This window comes from Anabrus simplex, chromosome 14, assembly GCF_040414725.1.
Source record: "Anabrus simplex isolate iqAnaSimp1 chromosome 14, ASM4041472v1, whole genome shotgun sequence".
Taxonomy (NCBI): Eukaryota; Metazoa; Arthropoda; class Insecta; order Orthoptera; family Tettigoniidae; genus Anabrus; species Anabrus simplex.
In genome coordinates, this window is record NC_090278.1 from 39,641,405 (window position 1) to 39,658,799 (window position 17,395).

The following is a 17,395-nucleotide window of genomic DNA, read 5'->3' on the forward strand; positions in this document are numbered from 1 at the left end:
CCATCGTGTAATAAAGAATACTTGTAAAAATGAAGTAGTAAAACAGATTACCCCAAAATAGGCAGATTCACAAACAAGAAGTGCATTTTTAAAAAATAATCCACCCAGACCCCGGACAATGGTCTAAAAAAGAAGACATGTCCGGATAAAAGACGATGTTTGTCACTCTACCCACGTACTCATTCATCATTATCGTATGATAATGTTAATACTAACTCAAAAAGTAAAAGAGTGAAAGTGTCCTAAAATAAATAATTGTATGTTATGTAAGGGCAAGGGGTATTCCTGCTATGATAATGGAGCAGACCAGTGATTTGATGCCAAGTGGGAACTATCCTGACAGGCTGTGTGGACCAACGGTCTTGATCAGAAGTGTTACTCAGGAAAGATTATGGATCCTTAGTGCAGGAAGGTGGTAGTGATTATTGTTTTAAGAGGAAGTATAACTAGGCAACCATCCTCTACATAACACTAATCAGAGAGAAAAAATGGAAGGGATCCGACAATTCAGAAATGAATGTATCGGCCAAAGAAAGACAAAGGCCACAAAGGGCATGAAAATGAAAGACTCCCTAAGCATCGAGTGCTCTAATACCATCAGGGTAGGAAAACAACAAGAGTGCACCAAGAAAGGTCGGATAGGATAAATGAAAGTGAGGAGCCTGGCATAAGTAAGTGGAGGAAATTCTGCTTAAATTTGCAAAACCCTTGCCCAGGGATTTGGTTGTAGTCTATACTGGGAGCATTGGTATGGTAGAGCTGGTGTAAGTGGCAACCTTGTTTCTTCCTGGTTTCCCAGGGAAAATGAATATGTACGATCCAAACCAGTGTAACAGTGAAGTCCTCAACAATCAACTTGGCAGAAAAGGAGACCTTTGGAATGGAAAATGGAGTGGAAGGAAGCACACGAGCACTCCTTCGTCCAAGATGGTGGACGAGTCCTCAACTGTCCAGTGGCGTAGGATCAGGAACACAAGGGGGGACCACCTGATGATCTTACCATGAGTATCACGAAGTATCCAAGAAACTACACTCTTTTGCCAGGCAATCTGAATAGTGATAGGGCCAGTGGTGAACAATCAGACCTTGTGTGGTAAATCTGCTACCGATTGAACAAAAGCAGGCCAAATCCATAATGGCAAAACCATTGAAATATTTCCCATTTCCACACCAGGCAAATGCTGGGGCTGTACCTTAATTAAGGCCATGACCACTTCCTTCCCATTCATAGCCCTTTCCAATCCCATCGTCGCCATAAGACCTATCTGTGATGGTGCGACTTTAAAAAAAAAAAAAAAAAAAAATCAACAGGCATGTGGAGCTGGAGAGGTTTACAACTAAGAACCACTCAAATGAGCTCCATAACAAAATGAAATACCTCATTCAAGAGTTCAAAACCAAGATACAACATCTGGAAGACAGGGCTGGGCATGAAGAAGAAGAAGAAAATATATTGACAACAAAGAAAATATGCATTGCTTTGATAAACAAACAGCCGTAGCCACGTTGAAACACCGGATCCCATGAGATCTCTGAAGTTAAGCAACATTGGGCGTGGTCAATATTTGGAAGGGTTGCCATGTACTGTTGGTGGGAGATAAGGGAATTCTTCTTCTTCATGTGCCATGTTCTCGCAGAACGTTGGCGATCAGTAGCATGATCTGTTGTTTGTTCATAGCTGTTCTGAACAGAGTAAGCTTTGTCACCCCGAACCACTGACTCAAGTTGCCGAGCCATGACATCCTCCTTCTCCCCGGACCACGTTTTCCATTAATTTTCCCTTGGAGTATTACTTGCAGAAGGTGGTATTTAGAGTTCCGCATCATATGACCAAAGTATTCTAGCTTCCTTCTCTTGATGGTAGTGAGAATTTCTGGTTCTTTGTTCATGCGGTGCAAAACGTCTATATTGGTCATTTTAGCTGTCCAAGGTATCTTCAGCATCCTTCGGTACGTCCACATTTCAAATGCTTGCAATCTCTTGCACATGGGCTCAGTTATAGCGTCCATGTCTCAACGCCGTATAACAGAATACTGAAAACGTAGCACCAGAGTAGTCGTGTCCGTAATGAAATGGAAAGGTCACGGCCTGTCAAAAGTTTTCTAAGTAAGGGAATGGAGGAGGGGAAAGGAACTGGCCACCCTACCGTACATAAACTCCGGCTCAGGCATACCTCTGCGGAGGTTCGGACCTGCCTTCGGGCAGAATACACCCTTACCTTATCTTACCTTGATAAACAGCCTCAGTTCCTCCAAGAAACAAACATTTCCAATACATATTCATGTCTGTTAAAATAAGAATCACCACCATGATTACCATCATGTTCAAACACAAAACAGCTAAAATTGTTATCATCCTTATGTTACAAATCTTAATTTTCAGCTCTCTAGGTAGGTGATTCAAGCATTCCCATTACAATGATCGACATACCGAAGTACCACATTCCCCGGTCAAGATGTTGGATTGGCTGTCTATGAAAATATCTGCATGGATTGAATTATTGTGAACATACTGGATGCAGTCTTGTCAGATGAGTAAGTAAATTTTTGAAATTAGAAATTGGTTTAGGAAGAAGCTGAAGCCATTTATAACTTAATTATACAATTCTCATTATTAATTTTTAACTACTCTTACCTTATCCATAAGATTTCTGCAGAATGGAATTTCCAAAGCTGAACAGAACCAAATTACACATCGTGCCAAAACTGGTGAGGTTTATTCCCTGTGATTTGCATTGTTGGTAATGAAAGTTCTCGCAGTTCATTTCAGTCTTCAACATCATGTATTTCAGATTGATATTAGTATCCTGGCAACAGCCATCCATGCTGCTGTTAGTGGTCTCTTGCCTGCAAATATTAGATTCCTATTTTCAGTTAAGTATCATTTTACATACTGTCAAGTATAAAAGGATGGGAAGGGGGATGGAACGTCAAATTAGAAGCAGCATAATATTTCAGGCCTTTATAGAGACAATCGTGAAATGTTAAATGCCAAGGAGTATTTCAGCTAATTTTGATCAGGTGTCCTCAACAAGATGAATTGTCGAAATCAGCAGTAAAGTTGTTATCATTCATTACTAATGGAAGGAAAAGTCCAAAAGGCTAAAGAAATAAAACATCCAACAATATGAATTTGGAGGTACATAATCAGCAATTCTTGGATGCCTATTATACACAAATTATCAGTATGCAGGTCAGACAATTAAAAATTGGGATTCCCGAAGCTATACAAACACCCCCACCATGATGGCCCAACATCCCCAAAAGGCCATGGCCTACTAAGCAACCACTGCTCAGACCAAAGTCCTGCAGATTAAGAGGTGTCATGTGGTCAACACGATGAATCCTCTAAGCTGTTATTCTTGGCTTTCTAGATCGAGGCCGCCATCTCACCATCAAATGGCTCCTCAATTGTAATCATGTAGGCTGGGTGGACCTTGATCCAGCCCTCAGATCAAGGTAAAAATCTCTGACCAGGCTGGGAATCTAACCCGGTACCTCCAGGTGAGAGCTAGGCACTCTATCCCAACACCGTGGGGCCAGCATCAAGGTTTAAACAGTAACAGAAACTGCTCATCTGTCGAGTGAGAGCTTCTTTCCAGATATTATAACGATACTTTTGGGGCTTGCGGAAGCCTGTGGGTAGAGAGATGATGTAAAACAGGGCACAATGACCAGCTTCATAGTGAACTTAAGATGGGCCCTGAGAAATCTCATAGTACGCTCGCCAGCGGTAGGTGACGGGCCCCGAGAAATCTCATAGTACGCTCGCCAGCGGTAGGTGACGGGCCCCGAGAAATCTCGTAGTAAGCTCGCGAGCGGTAGGTGACGGGCCCCGAGAAATCTTGTAGTATGTTCGCCAGCGGTAGGTGATGGGCCCCGAGAAATCTCGGTTTTATTCACGACATCGTTTTTGGTCTCCCTGTGACATCTCTTGACCATACATTGAACTATTTCGGACTTGCACATTGAGTAGAATAAATCGTAGATGTATATTTGCCACTTTTCTTTTATTCATGGCCTTCTGTTATTCTTTGATTTAGTTCTGAAACATGGACTTTCTTTCTGCCGGTTGAGTGAATGATAAGATGGAGCGCTCGCATAATACAGTGTTAGCTGACGATGATATTTCAGAAGAATTGTATGCTGATGATCGTTCAAATGGACATAGTGATTGTGAATTAGTGAAATGGAAGTGATACTCAAGCCCCCGTCATTTACATAGTGTGCTCATTTCTTCAAGTGACTCTGATGATGAAAACAATGCAAACATTGATGATATATTAGGAATTGATGCTGAAAATGGTTTTATCCATCAACTTTAAAGATAAAATATTGACTAGTTTAATATTTATGTACCTTTTTATAACCATGTGCTCTCTAGTATGCTCAGTAGAAAAATGTCCGGTCCACAGGGCATGTGTGACAAGCTCAAGCATCTGGTCGGCAATGTGTTAACAGACCATGGAAGCTTCTCATCTAAGAAATTTGCCTTTTAGTAAACATTCTGATCCTTATTGTCTTACTTTTACTTATTTTACAGAAATCATTCTTTCATTCAATATATTTGATATGAAAAAAAAAAAAAAAAAAACTAGTCACATACCTTCATTTACTTCTCATCTCAGTAATGTCCAGTGTGTGGTGCAAGATGAAGAACACAATGTCTCAGAGTTCTACTAGGTTCTCACAGATATGATGACTGAAATCTGTAAAATCAATACCAATTTTGAATAACATGTTGACATACTATTCATTAGGTATTCAATCATAAATTATAGAATAATAAAGGGTAGATGTTACTTATCTTATGAGTTTTTGTATTTTCAAACCATCCAGTTTTTGGACAGAAAAAAATGTCTTACCAATTCACCATTGTTCCATTGAATTTCTTTCTATTTACTGTTCACTGATATCGAAGTCTAGGGTAGCAAAGTTTCTACCTGTGTTGTTATGAGTTACTTTGCCATGTCTTCTTCAATTTGAAGTTGCCACCTTATCTTCAATGTTGTCCATCCACTTAGCAACACTATCCTTGGAAGATCACTTTCACAGAATTTTGTAACTTTGCGTGCTTACTGAAGAAAACTAAACAAGTTACCAAAGATCAACATTGCTAAACTCCTGGCAGAAATCTTCATTATCTTCCTCATGTACTGCATATTTTCTGAAGACTCAATTGATCTTCTTTGATTTAACACTTCCAAATGAACAAAGCACTTTGATAAGTTCTAACACTTGTAATGGAAAAAGCACACAAGAATGTTTAAAATGTTATCATTCACTTTTTTGAAGTATTTAAGGAAAAGCAAACCACTTCACAAGACTTCCAAGGGAAAATTCACAGCAGTTTTTACAGTGAATATCTTCTATTCCTTCAGGTGTAGTAGTATTTCTTGCAGGCACTGGAACAGCTGTAACAGAAATACCTTAATGTTCTTCTGTGCAGTTTATCAATAATTCATAAAGACAATTATTTACCACAACAAAATACTTGCCAAACAAAAAATGAATATTGACCTTTATTTTATACCATTAATAATTCTAACCATATTTTATGAGGGCAGGTCAAATGAAATCAGAGGCCACAGAATAAAATCAACAAGGTTTATTTAAAAAGCAATCTCCAATGTTACAAAAGTACTAGTCCCGCTGTTTTATCAGGTGGTGAATACCTTGTTCGTAGAACTCCTTTATTTCAGATTGGAATCACTTGCAAAAGTTGTCCATAACTTCATTATCTACTGTTCCTTTTTACTTTTATCCACCCTTACAACTTAATTCAGCCATTCCCAAACTGTGGTCCGCGATTCCCTGAGGCGCCGCGACAATAATCGAAGGGGTCCACAATAATAATGTATTGTACACACACAATTCATAGAACATTATCCTAAATTTAGTAGCTATGTCTTCATTGCTGTTTAACTTGCATACAGTATATGTAACTGGCCAATAGATAGTAGAATTTAGTGGTGAAAAAAGAAGAAATACACTACTACAAGGCAGTGTAAGTGATGTAATTGTGAGACACTTGTAATTGCTAGTACCTGCACTCAGACCATATTTTCTGCCTCTGGTTGAGAAAATCTTGTGGATCAGAAATCCCTTCTTTGAAAGTGAACATGAACTGCCCTCCCTTGGGGAAGATCAACTAGCCTAAGTATCTTGACAGAGAGAAAGTGAAAATTAAATTGAAGTATCATATGGGTAGAGAAGCAGATGGAGTGGCATGTTTAGCTCCAGGAAGTTCCATGAATGTACCACAACTCCGCCTGTCTGATCGACGTTTGTGTCCATGACATCCCCTATACCTGACAATTTCTAGAAAGGGAAATACTGCGTTTAATGCCTTGCATGACAATGTACCTGTGTGAGTGTACCTTTTCTGTTCTCACAAAAATGAAAACGAAGTACAGAAACAGAGCTAATGTAGAGGCTGATCTTCAGTTTGAGTGACTATGCTTTGTAAAATGCTTGGTCTTAAAACAGCACCATGAGTCCTAAATTATATGAATAAAATCAAACATGGTATCATTACAAAATTCTGCCTTTTGTTTACCGAGTGCAGTATTATGTTCTGTGGCTAACGGGTCTTTGGGTATGTATGCAGTATGCTCAGGGGACCTCAGAGACAAAATGTTTCGGAAACCCTGACTTAATTGATGGAAAGAAACAAAACAAGTGTCAAATCAAGGTATATGTAGAAAGAAAGAAACTTGAACACACAAAACATAATAACAGTTCAATGTTGGAAGAGGGAGCAACTGCCAGGCGCAGTATATGGAGGTGGAGAGATTGTCCATGACCTTTTGATTCTTCATGTTTATGTTTGTTTTCTCTTCCTACACTGATCTGCCACTGTCTTCACCTTGAACATTTCCTAATTATTTGGGATTTGGCTTAGTTTTATGGCCAAATCTCCCTCCTGACGCCAACCTTGCATGTAGGGATGTATTCATTATTGCACGCTTGTGGGGTGGTTGGTAGTGTGATATACAGTACTGTTCGTGTATGAGGTGTTGTGTATTATGACGAACACTATCTGATTAATTCCTGCCCATCCACAGATGCTGTTCAGATATGCGATGCCAATTTAGATCTCTAATTTCACCGGGCAAGTTGGCTGTGCGGTTAGGAGCACGCAGCTGTGAGTTTGCATCAGGGAGATAGAGGGTTCGAGCCCACTGTTGGCAAACCTGAAGTTGGTTTTCCATGGTTTCCCATTTTTACACCAGGCAAATGCTGGGGCTGTACATTAATTAAGGCCAAAGCTGTTTCCTTCCCATTCCTAGGCCTTTCCTATCTCATCGTCGCTATAAGACCTGTCTGTGTCAGAGTGACGTGGAGCAAATTGTTAAGAAAAATCTCTAAAACAAGGTCCTTGAAAATCTACTTCTCCCAAACATCACAGGGTCTTCCTCTTGGTCTCTTTTCCAGGAACACTGCGGTCAAAGTATGCTCGAGGACTCCTGTGAGGTTCCATTCTTTTCATGTGACCATACCACTACAATCTCTTCACTTCGAGGCTCCCCAGCAAGCTTCTTTCCAATCCATGCTACTGTCAGATATCCACATTCCTTATTTGATCTAATTTTGTTGTTTGTAAACAAGAATGGAGGAACTTCATTTCTGTTGCCTGAAGATGACTCTTGATCCAGTAAGTGTTGCTACTTCCAGACCATACATCAATGTATGTAGCAGATATATATGTTTTATACAAGCTGATCTTGGAAATCAACGGAAATGATTTGTCCCGAAATATTTGACATACAGTGTGCTGCTCTTGGTCATACTGTATCACTCAAGAACATATGTAAAAAAGAAAGTAATATAAAATGTGTATCAGGGATGTGGTCTATATTTTTGAGCCTAAAATTCATATTGATGGATGAGGGCTTGTTCGAAATCCATTCAGCTTATGTGAGAAGCTATCTAATGGTGAGATAGCAGACTTGATCTAGAAAACCAAGAATAATGGCTCAAGATTTTGCAGTGCTGACCATGCCTCACCTCATAGTCTGAAGGCCTTTGAGAAAAGCAGCGATCGCTTGTTGTACAAAGGTCATTCAGGGCTGTAGGTCTAGTGCCATATTTTAAAGTATTTATATTCCTATCTTTCTATGAGGGCAGTAAAGACACGGCCTATAACTATCCAGAAGCTTTGGATCTTTACCTGGTGTGGGAAATGGTCTTGCAATTCCCTCATACCACGGAGATGGTAACTCTCTCTCACTCCATATTCTGCTAAATAGGTCACTGAAACATCGGTCACTCAAATGTTTCAGCATTTGATTATGGATTTTGTCCAGCCCAGGAGTTGTATCTCCGCCCAGTGCGAGTGCACTCCCCAATTTCCACTCCGCGATATGCTCCTTATAGGAAAATGAAGTACATGAGGCAAATGAGAGATGATGCGCCTCTGTCCCAAGCTGAATGGGCAGAAATACAGGGTCATATTTTCCAGAACTGGACATGTCTGCAATGACTAAAGGAATCATAACTATTTCTTCATTAATGGAGATTCCGGGGACCAAGGGATTGTTCTGGACTCTAACAGTATGGCAGAGTTTTGTCCACACTTGTGATGATGGTGTATATGCCATCATGGAAGACAGATACTTTACCCAAGTAGCTTTCTTACTCTCCTGAATCAAGAAACGGGCTGCACTGTGGAGGTGGTTACACGCAATGTGGTTGGCCATAGTAGGATTCTGAGGATACTGCTTAAATGCCCATCAGCAATTACTCATGGATGGGTGCTGCAATTTCATCGGTCCACCATGGGACCTGTTTCCAGCAAGGGATACTGGATGAGGAAGGTATTTTTCCTCTGCAGCAGCCAGAATTCCAGTTGTAATGGAACGAATGTGGTCGTCAAAATACCCCGGCACCTCATCGACCATCATTGCATGGTTTGAAAAATTATGGGGGCCACATGAATGGCCTCCCAGAAGTCCAGACCTAACATTATGTGACTTCTTTTTGTGGGGATGGAGACATTAGAGGAATGTATCAGTGTGGTGTCAAGAAATGTTCCCTAGAATTTCCTTCAAAAGAAAAAGTATGCTTATGATACTTGGTAGGCAGGCACCTACATGGAATTTTAGTGTATCGAGAAGTTCTCATGAACTTGTGAACAGGATATTTCCTATTTTGTCTAAATCTATTAATTTGCAAAAAAATTATTACCATCTGAAATTGAACAGTGATTTTTCACCATACCTGTATATTCTCATCTATGTGTATTTTATCTCTGAATATAGAATTCTTGAAATCTAGTGCTTTTGAGTCAAAACGATTTTCTTTCAGCTGTAACAAAATGGTTGCCAAATGTTCACGGGGACTCATTTCCACCAGGCATACTTAACCCTTTAATGCCTAGTGCTACCTACACTTGCGTCTTCAACCACTGTTTCCTAAAATTTGGAAAGACGCTTTAGAAATGCCAGTTCCAGCTCTTTGTTAAATTTTCCATCAGACTATCAGCCAATATCAATTCTTTTACCCTTTCAAAAGTACTAGAACAACTGGTGCACTTACAAGTTGTGGAATATCTCACAAATCACTCACTCCTTGGCTCCTTTCAATCTGGCTTTAAGAGAGGACAGCACAGTGGCAGCTTTACTGTGAGTGACTGTTATATTATATTAAATTGCAATAGATGAATGCAAAGTGACTATACTTACTTCATTAGACTTCAGAAGTGTGTTCAACATTGTCACCTTTCATATACTTCTGTAGAAGCTTCAATATCTCAATTTTAACCCAACAGTGCCTATCTCACAGGCTGATGGCATCTTGTGGGAGTGGAAGATGCGAGCTCAAAATGGGAGAGTGAGGTCTATGGTGTCCCACAAAGTTCAGTTTTGGATCTACTTCAGTTTTTGATGAGTATCAGTGGCATAGCTGAAACATGGCAATTTATTAAGTATCACCTTTATGCAGATAATTTACAAATATATAATCACTTTCGTCTAAGTGAAATATACAATTGTCAAGTGAAAAGATCTGCCTATTCAAGCCTTTTTTATATCATACATTTAATTATTTATTATTTGTATGGAATATGTGTTTCGCCTCCTATGGAAACATTTTCAGTACCATAAAATCACAAGGATAACAATCAAAATTATCTTTGCAGATATAGTTTTAAAGTTTATGTTAAAAATAAGGTTCCTAGAAGGAAACCATAATTTAATTTCATCAATTGCAAATGTTAAAAACATTTAAGCTCGTTAGGCTTTTTCAATTGTGAAATTACCAGCATTTCGCCCCAGTGTAGCAGTGGGCTCATCAGTTAGATGCATTGTCCTACATAAGAGGCTTGCAGTGGTGTCTCAACGGCGCACTAGCCGCCACCGTCTTGGAAAGGTGTAGCGATCCAACTCAGAGATTTTAACCATTTTAAAAACTGAACCTGCAAAAAATATTTCAATGTTATACTTGTGAGGAAATGAAGATGTCTCCATATGAGAATCACCATTATATTTTAACTTCATCCTACTTTAGATCATATATCTTTAAAAATGGTTTTATTTCTAAGTCTGTATCTCATATAGATTACAAGTTTGCTGCTCATGATTCTATTAAAACTAAAGACTGCTTTATGTTGCACCGACACATATAGGTCTTATGGTGATGATGGGATAGGAAGGGGCTAGGAGTGGGAAGGAAGTGAACTTGGCCTTAATTAAAGTACAGACCCAACATTTGCCTGGTGTGAAAATGGGAAATAATGGAAAACCGTCTTTGGGGCTGCCAGCAGTGGGGTTCGAACCCACTATCTCTGGAATGCAAGCTCACTGCTACACGCCCAAAACTGCATGACCAATTCACTTGGGTTTGGAATGAGAATAAGCAAGAGAAGGGAAAATATGGAAGTAAATGGAAAACCAATTTCTAAGGGAAGTTCAGTACCGGTATTCAACTTGTTATGTACCAATTTTGACATATGCAGAAGGCACAGGTGGTGGTGGTGATTATTGTTTTAAGAGGAAGTACAACTAGGCAACCATCCTCTGTATAAAAAAATGGAAGGGATCTGACACTTTGAAAAATGGAGGTGTTGGTCAATGGAAGACAAGGGCCATGAAGGGTGTGAAAATGAAAGACTCCCTATCCCTCGGAAACCTAATGGTGTCGGGGTCAGAAAAGAACAAGCGTTGACCAAGGGAGGTCAGGTAGGATAGATGGAAGTGAGGAGTCTGACACAAGTAAGTGGAAGGAATGCCCGGACTCAGCTAATGGCCCCGTGGTCGCCAACCTACACACCAAAGTTCAGAGCCCTTGGGGCCCCTTTTAGTTGCCTCTTACGACAGGCAGGGGATACTGTGGGTGTTATTCTACCGTCCCAACCTGCAGGGGGATGCAGAAGGCACATTGACAACACCAAAAAGTAATGTACCAGGTGAGTTGGCCGTGTGTTTAGGGGCGCACAGCTGTGAGCTTGCATTTGGAAGATAGTGGGTTCGAATCCCCACTGTTGGCAGCCCAGAAGATGATTTTCCGTGGTTTCCCATTTTCACACCAGGCAAATGCTGGGGCTGTACCTTAATTGTGGCCACAGCCACTTCCTTCCCACTTGGCCTTCCCTACCCCATCATTGCCATAAGTCCTTTCTGTGCTGGTACGACATAAAGCCAATTAAAATAAAAGTAACGAGAGTAGAGTTCAGGCAGATGAGATGAAAATCCTTGGAGGTATCTCAGGAGAGAAAAGACAAGAGAATTAGAAATAAATATATTGGATCTGAGTTTCAAAACTACACGACAGGATAGAAACAAGGAAGCTGAAGTGGCATGGACACCTGATGATGAAAATGAGAGACAACCGAGCTCCGAAGAAAGTATGTACAGATAAACCACCAGGAGAGAAACCACAAGAAAGGTCTCAAAAAGGAGGATGTTCAGTGGAGGAGATTATAGAGAAAAGAGGAGGAAACTAGAATAAATATTGAAAGCAGGAAAAGAATGATAGAGAGACAGACAATGATTTATAATATGACCCAGGAGAGAACTGGAAATGGGAACTGAAGAAGAAGAAGAAGAAGAAGAAGAAGAAGAAGAAGAAGAAGAAGAAGAAGAAGAAGAAGAAGAAGAAGAAGAAGAAGAAGAAATTTTCTATTTCATTAATAATATGTGTAACAAATATGATAAACTGGGCATTATAGGGTTAAAATAAACTCTTGGTGTGCTGCTTATTTTTACACATCACAATACACTTGAAGTGAACTGAAATAATTGTCACACACCTTGACTTCTTGGCTCAGTAAGGTCCATTAAAGAATCTGCCAACAATCAGTGTGTGATGTCAGATGAAGAACTCAATGTTTCAGAACTCTACAGATGTGATGCCTGCAATCTACAAAATCAACACTATTTTTGAATAACATCTTCATGTTATATTAATTAGGTATTTAATAACAAATGATGTAATAAAAAAAGAATGTATGTTTACTTATCTTATGAGTCTTCACATTGTCAAACCATCCAATTCCTGGAAAAAATAATAGTCTTACCAATTCACAGTTGTTCCATTGAATTTTTTATTCACTGATATCGTAGCCTGTAGGGAAGATTTCACCCATATTGTTGTGAGTTAGCTTTGCCATGCCTTCTTCAGTTTTATCTCATCACCTTAGTTTGGGCTGTTCTCTTCAGTGTTGTCCAATCACTTAGTAACTTGCAACTTTTGTAACTTCGTCAGCTTACTGAAGAATACTTATGTCAACAAATTACACCGCATCGACACTGGTAAACTTCTGGTTGGAATTCTTCATTATCTTCTTCAAATGCTGCATATTTTCTGAAAGCTCAGTCCATCAACTTTGCATTTCATTATGTTATCTTCCTTCTTCCAAAAGTGTTCTTTTTTTCCAATTGCACTTCCTGACGAATAAAGAACTCTGATATGAATTCATTAGTTCTAACACTTGACACTGTATCACTTGAAAAATGGGTTAAAAAACTATGCAAGTTTATCACGATTATTTAACAGCAGATTACAAACTTATCAAGAATGTATTAGAAAATTAGTTTGACACTCTTCTCCACCTTCTTGTCGTCACTCACTTATGGGAAAACGTTTGAGAAATCAGCACATCACTTCACAAGACTTCCAAGGGAGGGCAACAGTCTTCTTAATAATCATCATCTCCTACTTCTTCAAGTGTAGTAATATTTCTTGCACATGTATCAACACCTGTAATAGAAAATAATATCTTTTGAGTCTTCTGGTTAGGTTATCAATTACTCATAAGCACAGTTTAGTTTCAACTCAGTTAATTTATATAATGCGTGATCAAAAACTTCCTGTTTGAGGGCGTTGGTGCAGTGGACAGACAAAGGGATTAGTGTGGCATTAGTGTCGAGGTGCGTGTGTTAAATGTGGCCACGTGAACTATGGCAACGTTATTACCAGATGCGTCCAAACAAGACCAACGTGCTGTTGTTCTGTTCTTGGCTGCCAAAGGACAAAGGACATCTATCAGAGAATACAGACTGTGTATCGAGCAGCATGTCTGTTGAAAACCACTATTGTACTGTAGAATGGTGCACCAAGTTCTGTGCGGGTCATGTTTCGACACAAGACACTTGTCGATCTGGGAGGCCAGCTTCATCCATTACAGACAGCAAGAGGGCAGTGGATGAGGTGATTAGGGCACCTGCCCAATGGTCTTGATCTCTCCCCATGCAAATATCATGCCTGCGGTCCCCTCAAAAAGGCCTTGCAGAATCAACACTTCCTGTCAGATGAGGATGTGCAGCAGGCGGTAACGGACTTCATTCATGCAGCAGGACACAGTGTTTAACCACACGGGGATCTTCATCCTGGTGCGTCGGTGGGATGAGTGCCTCAGTGTTCACGGCGATTTTGCCCGATTGGCATCCCAATTCAGGAGTGTACGGCCATTGAACGGAAACTTTTTGATCGCCCCTTATAACTGTTATATTCTTCAGTCTGCGAAAACTAATTTTGAGTAATAAATAGAAATAAACATAAATGTTTATACATTTATACATAACTGAGTGTGATTTGATAGAATCTGATGATGTTCTTTCAAGGACGAAACGTTGGCTGAACGGTCAGCGTACTGGCCTTCGGTCCAGAGGGTCCCGGGTTCGATTCCCGGCCGGGTCGGGGATTTTAACCTTAATTGGTTAATTCCAATGGCACGGGGGCTGGGTGTATGGGTTGTCTTCATCATCATTTCATCTTCATCACGACGTGCAGGTCGCCTACAGGAGTCAAATAGAAAGACCTGCACCTGGCGAGCCAAACCCGTCCTGGGATATCCCGGCACTAAAAGTCATACGACATTTCATTTTTCATGTCGTTCCATTTTAATTAAGTTGTTTCTTTTTTTCAATTATAATACTGTTACCATATATTTTCATTTTCAAATAGTTGATACATTTATTACTCAAATTAGTTTTGGTAGACTGAAGAACCTAACAGTTGTAGTTAGCAATTGATAGCTGGAGGAACAAAGCAGAAGTTATTGATCAAACGGTACGCTTTGAATCTTCAGCCTATCAGCCGACTGACATGCATAATGAGAAAAACAATATTTATAATCCAAACATGCTTTTCTTTCTTGAGTCTTGTAACCCTTGAAAAATTACTGTAACTGGACTTTTCTTTGGTGCAAGGGGAACAATTCCCAAATCTTTCGTGACATGGCAACAAAAATATCAACTATCAAGAAATCTGCAAGATGAGATAGTCATCTCTACAATCAAATACTCCATCTCGATTCTTTGACATAATTTATATGAAGTTCATGTCATATTCTTTTTTAAGATTAATCTGATTTATCATCTTTCATCAAAATTTTTACTGTGGATCATTCTGTGTCATGTGGCAAACGTCTAGAATGTCCTGGGTTAGATTAAATAAAATAAATTTTCTAACTACGAAATCAGTAATTATTTTTCTGTATCAAACTTATGGGTAAGTAATGGAAAGAAAGAAACAAGCAACATGTCAAGACATGTCTACAGTGCAAGCTTGAATCAAGTTGCCGGTTATTCCCTGTTCGGTGTTTGAGCAAGTGAATCATACAATAGCCACCTGATCCATATAGCTTGCCCAGTGATGTGATGCTTTAAGCTAATCAGTGATAAGCTTCTGATCAGTATACAGTATGATTGCTTCTTATACAGCAGTAATTGATTGGTTTAGTGCATTTCATGACTTAAAGTGTCGAACAACGTATTTTCATGTGCTGTAGACTTTTAATGCACGAATCTGCTTGGAGGAGTGAGAAGAAAATTCTGCAGACAGTTTCCTGGAGTGTGAGTATCAACTAGTATAGGAATTATGAAAATTGTTGATAAATTGAAAATTGTGGGTTCAGTACTAAAGAAAAAAAAAAAAAAAAACTCTCTGTCTTTAACTCATGAAAAAATTAGGAATATTTGAGAAAGAGCGATCTTCTTGAAAATCTTTAATGAATCTGGCTCAGCAAAGTAAGATTTCATATTCTTCTGTACAGATGATCTAGAAAACTGAAATACAAATGCACAGAAAGCAAAACTTAAGCCCAAGAAAACATGTTTGTAATTAGTTTCTTCACCTGTCAGCACTGGTGATTTCAATTCTGAATCAGTGCCGTTTACTGATGATAAGAGGTTTTATTTGCAAAATAACCAATAATGGTCACGTGAGAATCCAAGAATTCATGAAACTTCACTTCATGACCTTAAAATAGGAGTTTGGTGCATTATTAGTGCTAAAAGAATAGTAGGACAGTATATTTTAACGATGCCAAATTTTAATCAATACATAGAATTTTATTATAAATTCTTCCTCTACCTAGAGGCTACCCAAAGATAAAGAATACACAATGCAGTGAATATTGATTTAAAAAATAAATATTTTATAACAAATTCTAAAAATTAAAAATGACTGTGAAGTTAGATCTACAAATTTTTTAAAAATACTGAAAAACAATAAGTGAAATTAAAAGCAAAGCTTCAAAAACATTTAAAACATTTGAAAAGTTTTAAGAACAACTTGATAAATAATTCCTACCAAACTTAAGTACTGAACAAGTATTTTCCTCAACTGACTGAACAGCAAAGTTCTCCCGTATATTTGAACAACAAATCAATAATCAACATTGATCTGCATTTAGGGTAGTCACCCAGGTGGCAGATTTCCTATCTGTTGTTTTCCCAGCCTTTTCTTAAATGATTGCAAAGAGTTTGGAATCTTTATTGAAAATCTCCCGTGGGGTAAACTATTCCAATCCCTAATTCCCCTAGCTATAAACGAATATTTGCCCCAATTTGTCTTCTTGAATTCCAACTTTATCTTGATATTGTGATCTTTGCTACTTTTAAAAATACCACTCAAACTTACCAATCAAGCCAAGGATAAGACTGAGACAGGTCAATGAAAGTAATAAATTTATTCTAGCCCATACTGGAAGATACTGTGTACTGTAAACACTACATCTCACCAGCAAAGGCATCTTATTTGTCTACTAACATCATTCTACGCTATGTCTCCACTGACAGCTCGGAACATACCACTTGTCGTAATTTATAACTTTCAATTAAGTTATTTGTGACTTAGACTCTAATGAAGTCATTTAAATCAACATGTTTCTATGACATACAACTCATGTTAACCGTTTTAAGTGTATTTTTAAGGCAAATTTTATGTAAAATATGTGTTTATCCTGAAACCTTTCTGATTTATGTATTTGTTTGAACCGATGATGATTCCAAGAGAATCAAAACTAGTCCTAATTTATTAAAGGTATTATTGATACACATTAATAGTGCTGAATGGTGGAACATCCCTCAGTTGATTCCTATCACATACCACTCAGTTGAGCACTTCGTCTCCTTTCTCCCAAGTCTTCCCAGCCCAAACTTTGTGATATTTTGTAACACTACTCTTTTGTCAGAAGTCACCCAGAACAAATCAAGCTGCTTTTCTTTGGATTTTTCCAATTCTTAAATCACGTAAATCCCATACACTGGAACCATACTCTAGTTGGGGGTCTTACCAGATATTTATATGCTCTCTCCTTTAACCCTTACCCCTCGAATTAAAGTTTCCTGTGTTGCCTCTACTACTCGTATATAAATGCACATTTTTATCTTATATGACCTGTATTAATCTTTCATGATTTTGGAGATAGCACTTGCTTTTAAATGATGTAGTTAGGCCATACACGTTTACAGCAAGCTATACTGGAGCAAATAAAAGCAATATGTGGAATTTAAGATGAATTATTTTGCTTTATTATTATTAATATTATTACCGTTATCGCATGCCGATTGGTTTTGTTAATAATTTAGTGTACAAATTATCGCTAAAAAGCAATTGAAAACTCTATTCAGTCTCTGTTTTCATACCTCGCGGTAGTTCGTAGGCTGAAA

General features: G+C 38.7%; 2 long non-coding RNA genes across 3 annotated transcripts in view; both read right to left on the reverse strand.

The window, feature by feature from the left end:
• Window positions 1–5,161, reverse strand: part of LOC136885742 (uncharacterized) — a 59,369-nt gene extending 54,208 nt beyond the window's left edge. For both annotated transcript variants that reach the window (XR_011019006.1, XR_010861603.2), the window contains exons 1-2: window positions 4,606–5,161; window positions 2,635–2,846 (exon numbers count right to left, since the gene is read on the reverse strand). This is a non-coding gene — a long non-coding RNA (uncharacterized lncRNA). The remainder of the gene's footprint in view (window positions 1–2,634; window positions 2,847–4,605) is intronic.
• A 167-nt stretch (window positions 5,162–5,328) lies between these two features.
• On the reverse strand, window positions 5,329–12,451 carry LOC136885743 (uncharacterized). The gene is made up of 3 exons (XR_010861604.2): window positions 12,250–12,451; window positions 9,686–9,905; window positions 5,329–5,413 (listed from the first exon to the last, which is right to left on the reverse strand). It is a non-coding gene; the product is annotated as an uncharacterized lncRNA (long non-coding RNA).
• Between the last annotated feature and the right edge of the window lie 4,944 nt (window positions 12,452–17,395).